The 19554-nt window shown below is 36.2% G+C and overlaps 1 protein-coding gene across 1 annotated transcript in view; it reads left to right on the forward strand.

The window, feature by feature from the left end:
• THSD7A (thrombospondin type 1 domain containing 7A) overlaps positions 1-19554 on the forward strand; it is a 435785-nt gene that overhangs the window by 190485 nt on the left and 225746 nt on the right. The window lies entirely within an intron of this gene.

Here is a 19554-nt window from a genome sequence, read left to right on the forward strand (position 1 = left end):
CTATAGAAATTACAAAATGCATAATTTTTAAAGGGAGAAATCACATATCGTTCTTGATATTGTTAATGTACTCCAATAGTTTCTGAGCATTAGTCTATTTAGTTTAACCTTTGGTACACTTGCAAACATCCTTATTGACGTCAGTTACCCTGTTTCTGTAGCTTGAAGCCACTAAACTGTTCAGTCACAACTATCAAGTAACTGGCACCGAAGATGGCAAACTAAAGGCTACTATTGTGTTGACCAAAAAACTTCTAGCAAATTCTCTTGAATATCATATCAGTGTGAGCACCAGGATCACTTCCCACATCCTAAGGCACAATGGTCTATCTCATCATGCCTGGACTGTCTTCACCTCTTCTATACCTTTCTCTCTCACCTCACAGGAGTATTTTTGGTTTAAATGATGGCCTATCATGGAACAGTTGAACAAAAGGAAGCTCTTAGGTAGTGCTTTAAATCTATTTACGTTAAAGGGAAGTATTGGAGACCAGGGACCAACCATAAGTCAAATCGTAGATAGCACTGTTTAATCCTCCTTCGCATAAAGTTTAAATAAAGTCCATTCCAATTTCCTCACTTTTCCTCAGAGCCTTATTAGTGTCTTCCATGTGATTGTTCTAAGTTTAACTTTCTTCCTTGGGCCTGTGAGAAAGCCGATTTCCTTGAGCTGGCACTTCCTTGAGCAGCCTGGTCACCGTTGGGGGCAGTGACCTTGCCTCTCCCTAACAGCAATTGTGATCTCACCCATTGTTTTCACTTATTTGCTGGAATTCTACTACTTTTATGTGGGTAGTACCGAGTCTCCCGCTGACTGGAATATAACAAGAAGTGATTTAAATAGGAGGAAATGCTTTCAAAAGGGAAAAAAAAATCCACATAGGATAAGGAATTGAATAAATTATTAATGCACTATTTGTATAACCTAATTAAGAACATGCTCACTCTTTTAGCGTCTGCTAATATATTGTGGTAGTAATTTCGTGTGTTTTATTACCTTCTTAAACTTATTGCTTTCATATTAGGCATGATTTTAACCCTCTACTCCCACTTTGACCTTGCTGTGTTCTTTGTTGTTCTAATCTTGTATCATCTTATTTTAGAGTGATTCTCTAGCTTCTTCCCAAAAGTTTCTTTGACAGGTATTTTCTTCCCTGTTTAGTACAAATAGGTGGTCAGTGATACCAGATTTTAAAAGTTGTGACCAGGGAAGTTTTGTTTAGTGGCATTTACCAGGACAGCAATTGAATTGTGAATGAGCAAAGTAACTGTGCTGTGCTTAATACAAGAAGCCATTGTACTGAAAAGAGCTTGGAATGTTGGTACAATCACGTACAGTGTTGTGTGCTGGAACAAACAAAGCAGATTTTTGCAGAAGAAAAATCAGTTATGACCACTGATAGTTGAGATTACATTAATTTTCTTCTTTGGTTTAAAAAAGAAGCTTTCAAAAGGCTGCTCAGAGCCATAAACCAGACCAGTAACTTGACATGTATATGAATACGCATGTCCTTCTTTTGTAGGTGAATAAGAACAGAGATTGGAAAAGAAATATATCCTAAGTCAAGAAAAATAACTATGAATTTCTCAGAAATTATTTTCAGTAGTGTGATATTTGAATACTTTTGGATTTTAGCCAGGGTATGGTATACACTTTGGATATCATACAGATTTTCAAACAGTTTTTATTAAAAATACAGCTCTCTGGCATGTAAAATTGCTGTGTAAATTGAGAATGGCTGAGCAAAATGGGAAATTTTTTAGTGTTTTTTAAAGTTTTTATAAGTTTTTATTTTAATTCCAGTATAGTTAACATATAGTGTTATTTTAACTTAAGGTGTATAATGTAGAGATTCAACAATTCTAGACATTACTTAGTGCTTATCATGATACGTGTACTCTTAAATCCCCATCACCTGTTTCATGAATCCCCCCACCCCCCCCATTCCCTCTGGTAACCATCAGTGTGTTCTCTATAGTGAAGAGTCTGGGGAAAAAAAAAAGTCTATTTTGGGGTCTCTCTCTCTTTCTTTGTTTTGTTCTGAAATGTCATGTATGAGTGAAATCGTATGTCATTTGTCTTTCTGTGAACCACTTATTTCACTTAGCATTATACTGTGTAGTTCCACCCATGTCGTTGCAAATGGCAAAATACCGTTCTTCTTTATGGCTGAATAATATTCCACTGTGTGTGTGTGTGTGTATCTCACATATTCTTTTTTTTTTTAAGATTTTATTTATTTATTTGACAGAGAGAGACAGCCAGCGAGACAGGGAACACAAGCAGGGGGAGTGGGAGAGGAAGAAGCAGGCTCCTAGCGGAGGAGCCTGATGTGGGGCTCGATCCCAGAACGCCAGGATCATGCCCGAAGCCGAAGACGCTTAACGGCTGCGCACCTAGGCGCCCCCATACCACATATTCTTTATCCATTTATCAGTGGACACTTGGGCTGCTTCCATAATTTGGCTATTATAAATAATGTTGCTATAAACATAGGTGTGCATGTATCTTTTCAAATTAGCATTTTTGTATTCTTTGGATAAATAGCCAGTAATAGAATTACTGGATCATATGGTAATTCTATTTAATTTTTTGGAGGGACTTCTATACTGTTTTTCACGGTGGCTGCTGTAGTTTGCATTCCCACCAACAGAGCAAGAGGGCTCCCTTTACTCCACATCCTCACCGACAATTGTTATTTCTTGTGTTTTTGATTTTAGCCATTCTGACAGGTGTGAGGTGATAGCTCATTGTAGTTTTGATTAGCATTTACCTGATGATGAGTGATGTAGAGCATCTTTTTATATGTCTGTTGGCCATCTGGATGTCTTCTTTGGAGAAATGTCTGTGCATGTCTTGTGCCCATTTTTTAATTGGATTTTTGAGGGTGTTGAGTTTCTTCATATATTTTGGATACTAACCCTTTATTGGATATATCATTGGCACATATCCTCTCCCATCCAGTATGTTGTTTTTTAGTTTTGTTGGTTGTTTCCTTCACTGTTCAGAAGCTTTTTATTTTGATGAAGTCCCAATAGTTAATTTTTACTTTTGTTTCCCTTGCCTCAGGAGACATATGTAGAAAAATATTGCTATGGATGATGTCAGAAAAATTACTACCTGTGCTCTCTTCTAGGATTTTTATGGTTTCAGGTCTCAGATTTAGGTCCTTAATCCATTTTGAGTTTTTTTGTGTATGGTGTAAGGCAGTGGTCCAGTTTTATTCTTTTGCATAGCCGTCTAAGTTTCTTAACAGTATTTGTTGAAGAGACTTCATTATCCCATTATATGTTCTTCCTTTGTCAAAGATTAATTGTCCATATAATCGTGAGTTTCTTTCTAGGCTTTCTGTCCTGTTCCATTGAGCTATGTGTCTATTTTTGTGCCAGTGATATACTGTTTTGATTACTAGACCTTTGTAGTATAACTTGAAATCTGAAATTGTGATACCTCCACCTTTGATTTTCTTTTTCAAGATTGTTTTGGCTATTTGGTGTCTTTTGTGGTTTCAAACAAATTTTAGGATTATTTGTTCTGGTTCTGTGAAAAATGTGGTTGTATTTTTATAGGGACTGTATTAAAACTGTAGAGTGCTTTGGATAGTATGGACATTGTAACAGTGTTTGTTCTTTTCATTCCATGATCATGGAATATCTTTCCATTTGTTTGAGTCATCTTAGTTTCTTTCCTCAGTGTTTTATAATTTTCAGAGTAAAGTTCTTTTGCCTCCTTGGTTAAATTTGTTCCTAGGTACTTTATTATTTTTGGTGCAATTGTAAATGGGATTGCTTACTAATTTCTCTTTATCTTCATTTTATGCAGTGGATCTCTGTACATTGATTTTGTACGCTGTGACCTTACTAAATGCATTTATCAGTTCTAGTAGTTTTTTGGTGGAGTCTTTAAGGCTTTCTAGATATAGCATCATGTCATCTGCAAATAGTAGAAGTTTTACTGCTTTTACCAGTTTGGATGCCTTTTATTCCTTTTTCTGCCTGATTGCTTTAACCAGGACTTCTAGTTCTATGTTGAATAAAAGTAGACATTGTTGTCTTGTTCCTGATCTTAGGGGGAAAGTTTTCAGTTTTTCATCATTGAGGATGATGTCAACTGTGGATTTTTTACATATGGCTTTTATTACATTGATGTATATTCCCTCTGGAACTGTATTGTTGACGTTTTTTATCATGAAAAGTTGTTATACTCTCTCAAATGCTTTTTCCACATCTATTGAAATGATCATGTGGTTTTTGTCCTTTCTCTTATTGATGTGGTGTATCCCATTGATTGGTTTGCAAATATTGAATTACCCTTGCATTCTAGGAATAAATCCCACTTGATTGTGGTGAGTGATTTTTTTAATGGATTGTTGGATTCAGTGTGCTAATATTTTGGGGGGGATTTTTGCATCTATGTTCATCAGAAATATTGGACTGTATTTCTAGGGTTTTTTGTAGTATCTTTATCTGGTTGTGGTATCTGGATAATGCAGGCCCCATAGAATAAATTTGGAAGTTTTCCTTCCTCTTCTATTTTTTCGAATAGTTTGGAAGAATGGGTATTAACTTTTCTTTAAATGTTTGGTAGAATTCACCTGTGAAGCTATCTGGTCCTGGACTTTTGTTTTTTGGGTGTTTTTTGATTACTGATTCAATTTCATTGCTGGTAATTGGCTTGTTCAAATTTTTATTTCTTTGTGGTTCAATTTTGGGAGGTATATGATTCTAGAAATTTATCCATTTCTTCTGGGTTGTCTAATTTGTTGGCATATAATTTTTCATAATATTCTTTTATAATCATTTGCATTTCTGTCATGTCAGTTGTGATTTCTTCTCTTTCATTTCTGATTTTGTTTAGAGTCTTTTTTTTTTTTAATGAGTCTGGCTAAATGTTGATCAATTTTGTTGATCTTTTCAAAGAACCACCTCCTGGTTTCATTGATTTGTTCTATTGCTTTTTTAGTTTCTATATCATTTATTTCTGCTCTCATCTTTACCAACTCCTGGTTTCATTGATGTGTCTCTTGTGGTTTTTGTTTGTTTGTTTGTTTTTTTAGTTTCTATATCATTTATTTCTGCTCTCATCTTTATTATTTCCTTCTTTCTACTGATTCTGGGTGTTGTTCGTTCTTTTTCTTACACTTCTTTGGGTGTAAGGTTGGGTCGTTTGAAATTTTTCTTGCCTCTTTTTTGTAGGCCTGTTTTGCTATAACTTTCCCTCTTAGAATGTCCCTCTTATGCTGCATCCCAAAGATTTTGGACCATTGTGTTTTCACAAGGTGCTTCCTCCTTTTTTTTTTTTTTTTTTTTTTTAACTCATTTTTTATGGTCTTTCCTTTCCATTCAAAGAGTTCCCTTTAACATGTCAGGCTGGTTTAGTAGCCATGAATTCCTTTAACTTTTGTTTGTCTGGGAAACTCTTTATCTCTCCTATTCTAATTGATAGCCTTGCTGGATAGAGTATTTTTGACTACAATTTTTTTTTTTTTTCTCCTTTTTGCATTTTGAACATATCATGCCATTCCTTTCTGGTCTGCAAAGTTTCTGCTGAAAAATCAGCTGATAACCTTATGGGATTTCCCTTGTATGTAACTGCTTTCTTTCTCTTGATGCTTTAAAAATTCTCTCTTTATCACTACTCTTTTGACATCTTAATTACTATGTGTCTTGGTATGGACCTTCTTGGTTGATTTTGTTGGGGGATGTCTGTGCCTTCTGGATCTGAATTTCTGTTTCCTTTCCTGGATTTAGGAATGTTTCAGCTGTAATTTCTTTAAGTAAACTTCCTGCCACCTTTTCTTTCTCTTCTCTTTCAGGGATCCCTATAATGCGAATGTTATTTCACTTGATGGTGTTGCTGATTTCCCTGAGTCTATTCTCATTTTGCACATTTTTTTCCCTCTCACCTGAGCTTGATTACTTTCTCTTACTTTTTCCTCCAGGTTGCTGATTTGTTCTTCTGCTTCATCTAGTCTACTATTTATTCCATCTCCTGTGTTTTTAATTTCCTTTATTGTGTTTTTCATCTCTGACTGGTCTTTTTCTTTTAATCTCATTGTTAAGTGTCTCACTGATGTCCTCCACTCTTTTCTCAAGTCCAGTGGGTATCTTTATGATCATTACTTTAAATTTTCTATCAGACATGTTACTTACCTCCATTTGGCTTAGGTCTCTTGTCCTTTTCTTTCATTTGGGACACATTCCTCTGTCTCCTCATTTTGTGTAATTCTCTTTTCTGTTTCTGTGTGTTAGGAAAGACAGCTACATCTCCTGCACTTGAAAGTAATGGCCTTATGCAGAAGAAATCCTGTAGTGCCTTGCTCTATAGAGTCCCATGTTCACCAGAACCTGGCACTTCAGGGGTGTCTTCTATATGTGATGCATGTGTCCTGCTGTTGTATCTGAGCTACCTTTTCCTTCAGTCTAATCATTTGCAATGGTTCTTTCTGCCTATTGTGGGCAGTGTTTGCTCCTTGTGGTGTTAGTGGTCCATTCTGGAGATACTTGAATTGAGTCAGACTAGGCATTTGCCAGAGATGCAGCAAACCGAACTATAGGACACTTTCCCTGTGTTGTTCCCTATAGTCAGTCCAGTTATCTGCCTCTAGCCCACTGCTGGGACCTCTGTGTAACTGGTATATGTGATTATCTTTCCCTCTCTCTGGGGCAGTAGTCACTTTAGAATAGTGCTGACCACTGTAAGGGCTGTTTGCATACTGTCAGGTCTCTGGCACCACCCGGTATGGGCTCTGGCCAAGAGCATATTGGAAGGGGTGGATCTACGGAAACACAGCACAGAGGGAGGGCGGGGTGGTAAGGCAGTAGTGCTGGCAAGCTTTGTGCAGGCCCCCTTCTCTATGGAAGGGGCCCTGCAGCACTGTGGCTGAGGCAGGCTGTCAGGAGGGGTGGATTGGCAGAAGCACAGTGCAGGCTGGGGTGGCGGTGCTAGCAAGTTAAGCAAGAAGTCCCACGGGTAGCCCTGTGTTTATGCTGGGGGACCAGGGCAGAAAATGGAGCCTGTCAGTTCCTTTGTTCCTGGAAGAATTCCCCAGAGATTTCTGTCTCCTTGGATGTGCTCTGGGATTAGTAAATAACTCTCCCTCCCATATACCCCAGGTGCCTTTCACACTGCTGCTTCTGGACTGTTTGTTGTGCTATCTCTTTAAGGGTAGGGACTCAGTTTCCTCTCACCCTCCAGGATCTCCTAGCTCTGAGCCTGTGGGCTTTTTTTAATTTCCAGATTTTATGTTGTGCTGGTTATAAGAACTTATGAAATTCAGCCTCTCTGGTTTTCAAAGCCAAATGTTATGGGGATTCAACTTCCTCAGTGTAGGGGTCTGTTTTTCTCCCCTCTCTTAAGCAGCTGCATCCCTTCCTCCTGCAGACAGTCCTGTGAGTTCCTCTAATTCCTGACTGTGTCTCTACCCTTCCTACCCTCTTGATGTGGCCTCTTCTCTACATTTACTTCCAGTCTTTGGGTCATTTTTTGGGTCATTTGCACTAATGAGAGTGTTATCTAGGTATACCTATGGGTGGAGGTAAGCTTAGGGTTCTCTTACTCCACCATCTTCCCTGAAAGAGGAATTTTCATTAGTAGAAAAAGATAGTTTTAAAATAATCAGATGGTAAAGATCATTGAAAACAAAAGGAGAAAAGAATACAAACTTTATCTTACCATTAGGTTCTTTAAATCTCTTTTAAAAGGGCAGTTATATAGGTGGAAAGAAATCAATGTGTATTTGATTTTACAATGAAAATGAACACCTTTTTATATCTATACTAGGATGACACTAGTGTTAAGTGATTACTTTTGTAAGTATATACATTTCACTGTGAATATGTCTTTCTGCTAAGCTCATAGAATCTCAGGTGAGTATGTCTTTCTGCTAAGCTCATAGAATCTTGGGTTCTACTTACACTAGTCAGGGAAGGTATTTTAAATTCTAGAAGCATCCAAAATATCATTAATAGGATATTATTTTTAGATACATCCTACTAAGCACAGAATAAAATTGTCTTTGTGTTGAAGTTTACTTTTTTTTTTTTTTTTTTTTTTGAGAGAGAGCATATGAGCCAGGTGGGAGGGGCAGAGAGAGAGAGAGAGAGAGAGAGAATCTTAAGCAGTCACCATGCTCAGTGGAGAGCTGGACTTGGGGTTTGATATCACATCCCTGAGATCATGACCTGAGTCGAAATCAGGAGTCAGATGCTTAACTGACTGAGCCATCCAGGTACCCCAGAATTTTTACTATTATGATAAGGATATTTAAAAAATAATTTTTGTGTGATTTATGATATGTAGTAAACCCAGTACAAATATGTGACAGCCAACAGCATTGAATATTTTTATCTTCAAATACATCATGGAGAGTTTCCTGAAGAATTACTGCATCATAAATTTTTATTGCAAAATCATTTATTACCAGCATTTCTTAATTGTTTCATCCTTGTTTCCTGACTTGTAGGATACTGCATTTGAAATAAAGGTGGAGTAAGAGAGAATTTATTTATATTTTTGTATCTTTAAATGTCAAAGACTTATGTCTACAACCACCCCTCCATGATAGACTCCTGTGACTTACTTCAGAAAAATGTGGGGTTTTCTGTGTAATGAAGGAGATTAACCAAAGAAAGGAAAGTGAGATAAACCAAATCTGTGATTAAGAAATAAAAATATGAAAAAGGATTATGTTGGAAATTATGAAGAAATTATCATTAAAAGGATGTCATATATAGAATCTTATAAGGTTTATAAGATACCTTGGCAGAAAGAAAGGAAAGGGTAGAAAGGAGCTAAAAAGAAAAATGTAAGAGTTGAAATGAATTGAAATTAGTTTTAATTGAATTTGTCGTGATTTGGATAATACAGTGTCGAGCAAAACACATAACGGATCATGTCATGTAACGTTAATTTTGACAACTGTAAATCAGGCGAGGGAACACAATGAAATCATCATGAATGATGCATGTGCTCTGCTGTGTCATTCTAATTTTAGACTTGCAAATTTTATTTCTGAGGCTGTTTGCATTTGAACAACCAAAGCAAAGTGTTGTGAAATAAATCAATTTGAAAAGAAAACATTTCCTAATGTGATTTGTGGAGCTCCTTGGTAAGAGTGCACTGTTGACATATTTTTGTATAGTTTCATTTTACCACCTACTTTCATGATGAAGCTGACAGTGTGGAGTCCAGGGGAGTCAGAGGAACAAGTAAAGCTGAGACTGTGTAGGAAGTGGGGGCAGTTTTCCTATTTTGTTGCTAAATGAACATCGCTGAACAGTCCATAGTGAGCTTTTTATTGCTTGCCAGGGACATTTCCTGACAATGGCTGATGGTAAAGTTGATCAAACAGTAGTAATGGAAAAGATCTAGTTCTGTCTTCTTGGACCTAAATTAGTTTTGCTAGATTAATTTGCCTTTGATAGTAAGCACAGGTTATCATTCATGTGCAGTATTTTGTCACCTGGGCTGTGAACTACTTGAGAATATCTCTCTGATCCTTGTCCGCTGTCCCTGTGCTGTGAGAGGACTCTAAGGAGGTGCCCAGCACTTGACGGCTGCCAAAGGATGACGCGGATTTTGTCATTAACACCTAGTAAGCATGGCCCTAAAACTGCATCTGTTGTTTTGCACTGATCACTTCTATTACAAATGACCATATTGACAGTGTCAGTTTTTAAAGTTAAAATTTTAGTTGTCTTTATATAGATAATCTCTTTACAAATATTGTATTTTTTTATTTCATTTGTACACAAATGTATGATAGTACTTATATATGTAAATTAAGTTAATCTAGGACAGTAACCTCAATGCCGTAGGTCTACCACTGATTTAAAAAAAAAAATTCACGAGGCTCCTGGGTGGCTCCGTCGTTAAGCATCTGCCTTCAGCTCAGGGCATGATCCCAGGGTCCTGGGATCGAGTTCCACATCGGGCTCCCTGCTCTGCCAGGAGCCTGCTTCTTCCTCTACCACTCCCCCTGCCTGTGTTCCCTCTCTTGCTGGCTGTCTCTCTATCAAATAAATAAATAAAATCTTAAAAAAAAATTCTGGTGGATTTTGTCCAGAAACTTTTTAAATGGCAAAATGGATAAAAATATTTTAGATTTCTTAAAAAAAAACAAAAGCTAAAGCAAAACAAAAAACTAATAGTGGAATATAATTCAACAAAAGGAAATGATTGTTGAACATTCATTGGAATTACAACTTTAGAGTATGTAAGGGAGAAAAAAAAAGGTATAAAGAATAGGATTATCAATTACTTAGATGACTAGTTTTTATTAAGAAAAATCATCACACAAGAGATCAGATGTTTGTCAACTCCTTGGCTTGCCATTACCAACTACTCTCTGGACCTGAGAGAGGAGTACACTGTATGGTCAGGGAGGGTTGCACCAGACTAGAGCCTTTTTCTAGGTGATAGAAGAGCAATATTTGATAGGGACAGTTTTTTCAGCATGTTCCACTTACACAAAGGTGGAAATGATGTGAGATAGGCACAAATAGAATAATTCTAAAATAGGCACATTAAAATAATAAAGACATAAAATAGGAAGACAGCAAAGTTAAATGCCAATTATACAATCAGAAAATCGTAAGAATTTAAACTGACTCAGATAGTAGGATCACTTGATAACTTATATTTCTGTGTGTCTTTGTCCGTGTTGCCTGTCTTCTTAAAAGTACAAAAATGAAAGAAACGGTCCTTTATTTAGCTGCCTATTTTAAATTAAAAACTTAGATAAAACTCATAAATCATATCAGAATTGATCTCTGAAAACAGTTGTTTGTAACTAGATATGGCAGCAAAGATCGTAAGTCATTCAGCTGTTTGTTGTAGTAATTGTGGCGGTCATCAATATTATAAAATTACGCTGAAACTGGTATCTGAAAGCTTTGAAAATCCAGTATATTTCAGTAACAATAAATGAAACCAGTTTATTTTTTTTAATTTCCTGATCATGTTTCTGTAGTCTTGTGTCCTCTAGTTTACATGTAAATATTGCATAATATAATTATTTAAAAATATGTTGTTACTCTTTATACATAGTGGGAATAGATTTACTATTTATATAAATAATAATGTCTTTAAACTGAGAGCACAGTGTTAAAATATAAAGCAAAAGGAAAATCTACCTGGAATCCAACCACCCTGAAATAACCACTATTAATATTTTGGTGGCTTTACGTCACATTAGGTTATCTGTAATGTATCATATAATCTTATGTAAGTTGGATTGTATCATGCATGCTAGATTTGCTACCCCCTTTTTTGCATCATATTAGTACATCAAGCACATCTCCTTTTCCCCATGGATATGTTATATTAACAAGCCATATTCATATAAGTCTACACATATTGATTATACATATGCATGCATACAGCTAACTTTGTTCATTTTTTTTTAATGGATCATATTGTACATATTTCATTTAGTAAATAAAACCCTGTGGAAACCCTTCCAATTTATAAGGAATAACTCTAATCCATTTTTCTTAAATTCTTAAGTTCCCTGCTGATGGAGATTAACTTTATTTCTGGTTCATGACTACCAGGACCAGCCATACATGAGGAATCATATCCTCATATATATGTCTGTGTGAGCTGGTGTTTTTCTTTTTTAGCACATATTCCCAGGTATGAGATTGCTGGGTCAAATTTAATTTTAAAAGATTTTTCTAGATGCCTTCCAAAGAGGTGCTAACACCTAACATTCCCCTTACTAGTGTTGAAGAGTATCCTTTTTCTCTTGTTCCTCTGAACAAAAGCTCTTAATTGTTACCAGTCTTATGCAAGCTGAAGTTATATGACAAACCGGAGCACTTTATCATTTGTACATGGTTTTTTGCGTTTCTGCTGTCATGCATCTATATATAAAATGAACAGAATACATGTTCATTTCTCTTCTGTTTGTGTTTCTTTTATCAGTTTGTAATAGCTTGTGTTACAGTAATTCAGTCTTTGTAATATCCATTTTAGATTTTACACATCTATCAATCTGACTAGCACAAGTTTTGAGTTTTTAAAACATCAAACGTCTTTTTTTCTACTTCTGCATGTTCCTTTGAGGTTAAGGTGAGCTTCCTAGTCATGGATTGCAAATTTAGTCTCCTAGATCTTCTTAAAAGACTTATATTGTGTTTTAATTTTAAATTTACGTCTTCTCTTTCTAGACTTTAGTTTGTGTACGTATAAGACAGGGCTTTAGTTTTATGTCTGTTTTTTTAATTTACTTTGGCTGTCTGGTACTGTTTTAAATAGGTCATATCTTCTTCATTTATTGAACTATCAATATCTTGTATATTTTAGTCTGATTCTGGATTCTCTATACTATATGACTGATTTATATATCTCTTTCTATATGATACCATATGGACATGTCTATAATGAATGTGTAATATATTTTGCTATATGCGAAATAGCAAGTACTCCCCTTTCTGCTCTTGGTTTTTCATGCTTTTGTAACTATTCTAACACTGAGGTCTTTATATCTAATTCTAAGATGAGCCATGTGATTTTAACTAGAATTATTTATATTTGAATGTAACTATGAAATACTATCAAAACTTATAGTTTTTTGTTTCTTCTGTTCTTATTTCATGTTTTTAAATAATATATTACAATTTTTATATAGATTCTGGATATTTCTTGCTGCACTTGTTCCTAAATATTTTGTAGGTGATTTTTTTCTTGCTAATATGGAGAGAATTTTTTTTTAATATTTCTGTGTCTAGGTGCATTTACAAGGGAAAAACTATTTGGATTTGTATGTATTTAACTTACATCCATCCACATTGCCAATTCTCTTTTTAATTCCAAAAGAGTTTTATTAAAGTCTCTTGAGTTTTCAGATTATATTATGATAGCATTAACAAAAGAAATTTCTCTCGCATCTTTTCCAATATTTGTGTCAATTATTTAATTAGCATTGTATTTTTAGTTGGAAGAGCTAAGCCGTTGCAACTTTGACAGTAGTCAATACAATTTTGTTCCCAGGGGATGTATTTAAGTTTAAAATAACTATTTTAAATTATTAGTACAGAAGAAGATATCTTATCAAAATCAAGTCACTTAACAGTAGTATAGTATTTGAGTTCTCTTTTATCTTTAGAAGTTCTGCGAATAGTGAGAAAACGTTGAATTTATTCTATGTTTTAAACCGAGATTGATATATCATAAAAATAACTAAAGAGGAGAGGCTTTAGAACATTGAGCGTTATGGAATTTACCCAAATTGAATCCTGTTTAAGGCAGTACAAAGTGTTAGTAGTTAGAGTTTGTGTTAAATCCCACTGGAGCTCAGAGCTGGCCATGAGACCTATGGTCTTCAAACGCAGTAATATGTGTTCTTTCTCTCTGATTGCTAATTGAAGAGAGACTCTTGATAATGGCAATTTTCAATTAACTCTAGATCTCTTAAATAGCCTATTACTTAAAGAAGAGTCATTTAAGCATTGAAACAAAACATTGTGGTTAATTTTCTTTTATCCTCATTCACTTCCTAATTAGACCAGACATTAACATCCAACAAAAGGTATTTAATGTAACAACAAAGAAATTGGTGATTGTTGATAATCTGTGATAAATAGAATGCCAAATAGTGTGAAGTATTTGTGTCATTTGTCAACAATAAAAATGCTAGAAATTTGTGTATCTATTTCAGGTCTCTGTTAGTATTCATATATAGTGATTATAATGTTTACTTCCAATAAGGACTTGGGGGTGATTTACAATAACAAAGCTAAATGAATGAAAAATGAGTGAATGAATGATCTATATGTATATACATGCATAAATGCAATTAGTGAAAGAAGAGGGAAAGGAAGATATTAGATGAAGTTTTGGAATCACATTTGGAAGTTGGTGACAGTGATTGAAAACGGAAGTTAGATTGAGAAACCTGAACAGCTAATAGAAAAAAATGAAACGTGATTTGTTACTTAAAACGTGTCTGTGTGCACGTGTGCATGCAGACATGCGTGGGTATTGTGCATACACTGGTTTCTTCTGTCAGTTGCTGGTAAATATTGAGAGCACAGGTCTATACAATAGTTCTGCAAAGCAATTTAAGAGGCATCGGGGTACTATGGATCAGAGAGAAATTTGTTTTGGCTAGAGGAAATCTTGGGCTTATAGAATGTCTTGCTTACATATAGCTGCATAAACTTCTCATAGTTATTTTGCAAAGCACTAATATACCATCACTGTGAGGTTCTAAAAATATTGTTTATGTTATTTATTCAGCAACTTTTTTCTGGAGTCTCTTTGAAGAATAAGATGATAATTACCTTTAAAAAATTAAATTAATGGTTAAGTTAGAGAATAAAAATCAATAATTTGTGAGAATTCACAGCCTTTTTCTTTACTTTTTACTATTTAAGTGCTTTCCCCTTTGCCTATTTTCCCCCCCTCTGAGGGAAATAGGAAAAAGGCTGCCGGAGAGTGTTCTCTCAAGAAAAGCAAGTTAGAGCAACAAAAGAACTAGACTTTTGTGGGGTCTGTGGGTTGTAGTGAAACAAAATATTGGGGAGAGTTCCACGTGGCTTGTCCAAGTAAGAGAACAAGAATGTGCAAGGAGCCAAGAGGGAAAGGTTGAAAGAATTGAAGAGTGAGCCCTTTCCTGGGCTTTAAGTAAGAGAATGAGCAACTTCATCAGAGCTGATAGAAACTGCATTTTCTGGACTCCCTTTGATGTGTGAGAAAAGACTGAAATTTCAACTTTGGCGATGCTTCTTAAATATCACACCATTCTTGGATGAGATAAAGCAGTGCTCTCCAAAATTTACTCTGCTTCTCGAGATAGCCTTGGATCACAGTTGTCAGACCATATTGTTATGATAGGACACATGCCTTACTGGTATTCCCGCATGTGTTCTCATGGGTTGATTTTATTGTATGTCTAACTTAGTGGGAGGAGAGAGGTGAAATCAGAATGCCATGCTGAACTGAATTCTGGGTACATTTTGTGATGTTGCATTTCCCTCTTAAAAGCAGAGAAATCGAGAACTGTGGCAACTTCAAGAAGGAGGGAATGGCAAATGTGTCAAAAGTTACTTAGACTAGCAGTGTGCTTATACTGGTGCAGAGAAACATAAAAATTAACATAAAAAATTAAAAAAAAAACTTAGACTAGCAGTGTGCTTATACTGGTGCAGAGAAACATAAAAATTATGGCTTTTTTTTTCTTTTTTAAAATTGTAGTGTATTACAAAGGAAGTATCACAAATCAGTGAGTAAAGGAAACTTCATTCAATAAATAGTACTGTGACATAGTAATATCTAAGAATTTAGTGACAGAATTGTTTTTAAAAATACTAGTATTTACAACAAAGTAAATACTGGTGAGATATTTTTAAAATGTTAAATAATAGAGGAAAATAAAAGAAAACATAGAGTATCTAATTTGTAGATGGACTTCCTCCATTAAAGTAATTAAAATAATGGAGAAAATCAGACTTCAAAATTATATAATGCGGTGGATGAAATACACTGTGCGAGACCAGACAAATCTGGATTAAATCAATGTTCTTCCATTTATTTCCGACAGACTACATTTACTGTAATTACATATTACAATTAGAACTGGTAACTAAAAGATAGCCAAAAGAAACATATATACTTCGGGACTAAAAAGGAGATAAAACTAAAGAATTGAAAGCTATTTATAAATAATAGAAAATGAGTACACTATATATGAAAATATATAGTGCAGTACTTGGCTAAAGTAGGAACTGCAGACCTAAGTGAATTTATTAGAAAACCAGCATACTGGTCAATTTTCTTATCTGCAGATAACAAAGACCAAACAGAAAGCAGAAAGGAGTTTATTATTGGCAGTAGGCAGAATTCTTGGGAAAGCCAGAGAAACAAGCTTGGTTGCCACAGCTGGGAGAATGACCCAGGCCCACCAAGGGACAACTCCAGCAGTGGTCCCCTGCCTCTACTCACTGCTCACTCCTCAGCATCCCTGATGCCAGAAGCTACATTCTAGCTGGTGAAGAATAACCAAACACTTCTGTAACCATTTGCCTCTGTCTCAGTATGATCACCTCCCTTAAACTGCATGCAGTTGTGTTCATACCCCTTCCAAATTGCATATACCGCATTGGTCTGAAAAATCTAGGCCACACATATCACCCAAGCATCAAGGGAGTTGAGATAGGTGGTCTTCCTCTTCTGGGCCTCTGCCGTACGAAGAAGATGTGTTCCAGGGAGATTGCAGTAGAGTGGAATAAGACAATCTGTGACATTTGCCGTGGTCAGTCCCCTCCTTTGGATACTCAATATTTATAATGTTTTGCTCCCATCCTAATATTGCAAATATCATGGTAACACACATGTTATTGAAATCGCACTAATCTTCACAAAGGAAAATACGTTCACCTACTCCCCACAGTCTTAATTAGTCACTAAATTCCATCCCTAGATGATATGTCAGCTACAATCCAAAATCTATATAAATATATATTATGACCTTATCCACCACCAGCATGCCCCATATAGACTATAATGGACAATAGGGAGGAAAAATTAATATGATTAATACAAATGAACATGTGTATGTGGTAGAAAACAAATGAAAGCTAGCATAGCCCTGGTTTCTGTAAGTGGTTACAAGGCCATCGCTATGTTATGTGTACTTCAGTGAATACTACTTTCATTGTGTATTCAGTTGTCCTTTCATTTTCAGCTAGAATAGTAGCTGTTCAGGAACCTTTTTCCAGTGGAGTGACCCAAAACTTTAATGCCCCATTCACTTAAGCTTGCTGGATATGCCTTCGTAGCACTAAAGACAGCAGTACGAGGATGCACCTCCATTCTCAAGCAGTGTTTCCATTTGCCCACGATGATGAGAACCAATCACCACAGCCAACTAAGTAACACCTGCCCTTTTTTTGCTAGTAGATTTAGTGACAGGAAGAGCCAAACACAGCCTGTGGTTGTATCAGCTTCTGAATCACTAGAAATACTGTCTCCTTGTGGAAACATTCATCACTTAAGAACTAAAACCTATAAAGCAGGATGTCCAAAGAGGTGCAAACCAGAATTTTTCAAGTGGATCATTAGATGTCAATCCCTAGCCTACTTTTGGGTTCCCAGAAATATATATTTTGGCTCTGGGAATAATAGCACCATATATTTGCTGCCGGTTCAGGTAAAACTTCCCAACTTCACCAACTGTTATTTCCCAGATGGCACCTCAGCTGAAACTACTTTTGACTGTTCTATCTTTCACGGGGCCAATTACTTCTGGATGACGAGGTACATGTAAAGACTAGTAGATTTCATTGTGGTCATAACATTGCCTTCATTCATTCACTGGAGAAAACAAGTTCCCTGGTCAGAAGCAGTAGGATGCCATGACTAAGGAGAAGGCATTGAGTAAATCTCTAGAAGGTGGTGCTGGCAGAAGCATGGTGAACAGGGAGGCAAATCCATAGCCAAAAGAATTGTCTATACCAGTGAGATCCAACTGCCCCCATCTTCCAGGATTAAAGGCTTAATCTACCTCCAATCACAGATTCTCCCAGTGTGGTGCTGTACCGGGGCTCGGGCTCAGGGGCTCAGGGTTGTTCACTGCCATTGGCAAGATAGACACTCAGAATGATAGCATCCAGTTAACTTTGGTGAAGGGAAGTGCATGTTTTGAGCTCATGCAAAACACTTACCTTTGCCAGCCTGTGTACCTTTTCCATGAACAAGCCCTGAGGAGACTAGAGAAAGAAAATGGCTGACATTCACGGGGGCAGTATTCAGGTCTAAAGAAAAAGCATGACTTTGTACAAAAATCTGAGACCGTCTGTTGTGGTTATTCCATGACTGTTGGTTCCACTGAGCCGTAACAGCCAGGTTCAGAGCTACTGGTGCAAAAGTCTGCATGAGCTAGAAGTGCTTGGTTTGTTTGGTTTGCTTTGGGCCTCACTCAAGACTGCCAAATTTACTTGGTTTTCCTAGTAAATGCATCAGATCAAATGAGCTAAGTGTTATATATGCTCTCTCTATAATCCAAGGAGTTCCACCAAGCATTGTGCCTTTTCCTTTGTGTAAGGAGAAGCAAGGTACAGCAATTTGCCTTTCACTGTGGATGTCCCCTGCCAAAGATTTTGGACACTCAGAAAACTCACTGTGGTGGAATCCTCTGAATTTATATCTCATCTGTTTCCCACTTCTAATGCTCAAATGTTTTACCAGTGACTCTCAGGTACTTGCTACTCTCTGATCGCAAGCATTGATGAGCATGTGTCATCCATATAGATGGCCTCTGGCATGATGATATTAGCAAAATCCCTGCATAAAAATCTGTGGCGACCCTAAGGTAAGATAGTGAAACTCTCCTGTTCTCCTTACCATGTGAAAGCAAAGAGGAGGTAGAAGAAGCCAGTTAATTTATACAAAGATGTTCATTCACATTCAGAGAAGTACAAAGTAAGACAGCAGTGAGTTAATCACTTATCACCCTTTCAGTTTTAAAGACTATATAAAATTTCATAATATCAAGTTTGGGTTAGGATTTGATGAAATGGGACTCATACACTGCTGATCAGCATAAAAATTAAGATTGTAAAAATTAAGATGATTTGATAATACTGTCAAAACTTATTATTAAAATATATGATCCAATAAAATCATTTCTGATACTTTGATAGATTGCATACATGTATTTACATAAACATGAACATGTTTAAGGATGCTTGTTTGCAAATATGCAGGGTATCTAAAAAACACATGTGTTTCAAATATATATGTATATATGTATATATATATGTATATATATGTATATATGTATATATATATGTATATATATATGTATATATGTGTATATATATATGTATATATATATATGAATACTTTTTGACAGTTTTTGATCCTCAAAAACATTTAACAAATATAAAAAAGAGTTAAAGTGCTGAGAAAGAAGGATTTTATTGTGAAGTTCTTTGAAAAGAGCAGCTACTCTTTTTACCTCATAGCTAATAAGAGGCTTTTCCTTGAGACCTCTCCATTTCCTGGGGTCCAGTAATCTAGTTAGATTGGGCTGATTGACTACGTTGCAGTGGTAGTGCTAACAGAATACTGCTGTGCCCTTAGGGGCTGATGGGGTAGGTCCTAAACTCTCTGAGATACTTATGGCAAAGGCTGTTTCCTACAGACTCTAGGAAGACCATGCTATGAAGAGGGAGAACAGCATGGGGTCATCTTGGATGATGCTTAGTAAGTCCACCCAGAGGGGCATGGAACCCCAGCAGCAAGAATCTGGTAGCTTTCCCTTGGGCAGTTCAGGATATAATAGGTTGGGGCTGGGCGTGCTGTCATGAAGGACTCGGTTTCTCCGCAGGCCCTAAGAGGGCAGCACTTATAAAACGAGAGGGCCAGCGACAGCAATTCTATAAATTCAGCAAATTGCTGGTCATTTTTGGGTCACAGTTACCTTATCTGCAAAAATTGAAAGATCAGTTAGGGATATTATCTTGGGTTTATATATACATATAAAGTACACACACAAGTATACCTGTGTGCTTTTATGAAACTTAAGGCCAGTCATAGCAATGCAT

This window comes from Ursus maritimus, unplaced genomic scaffold (genome assembly GCF_017311325.1).
Source record: "Ursus maritimus isolate PB19 unplaced genomic scaffold, ASM1731132v1 scaffold_3, whole genome shotgun sequence".
Taxonomy (NCBI): domain Eukaryota; kingdom Metazoa; phylum Chordata; class Mammalia; order Carnivora; family Ursidae; genus Ursus; species Ursus maritimus.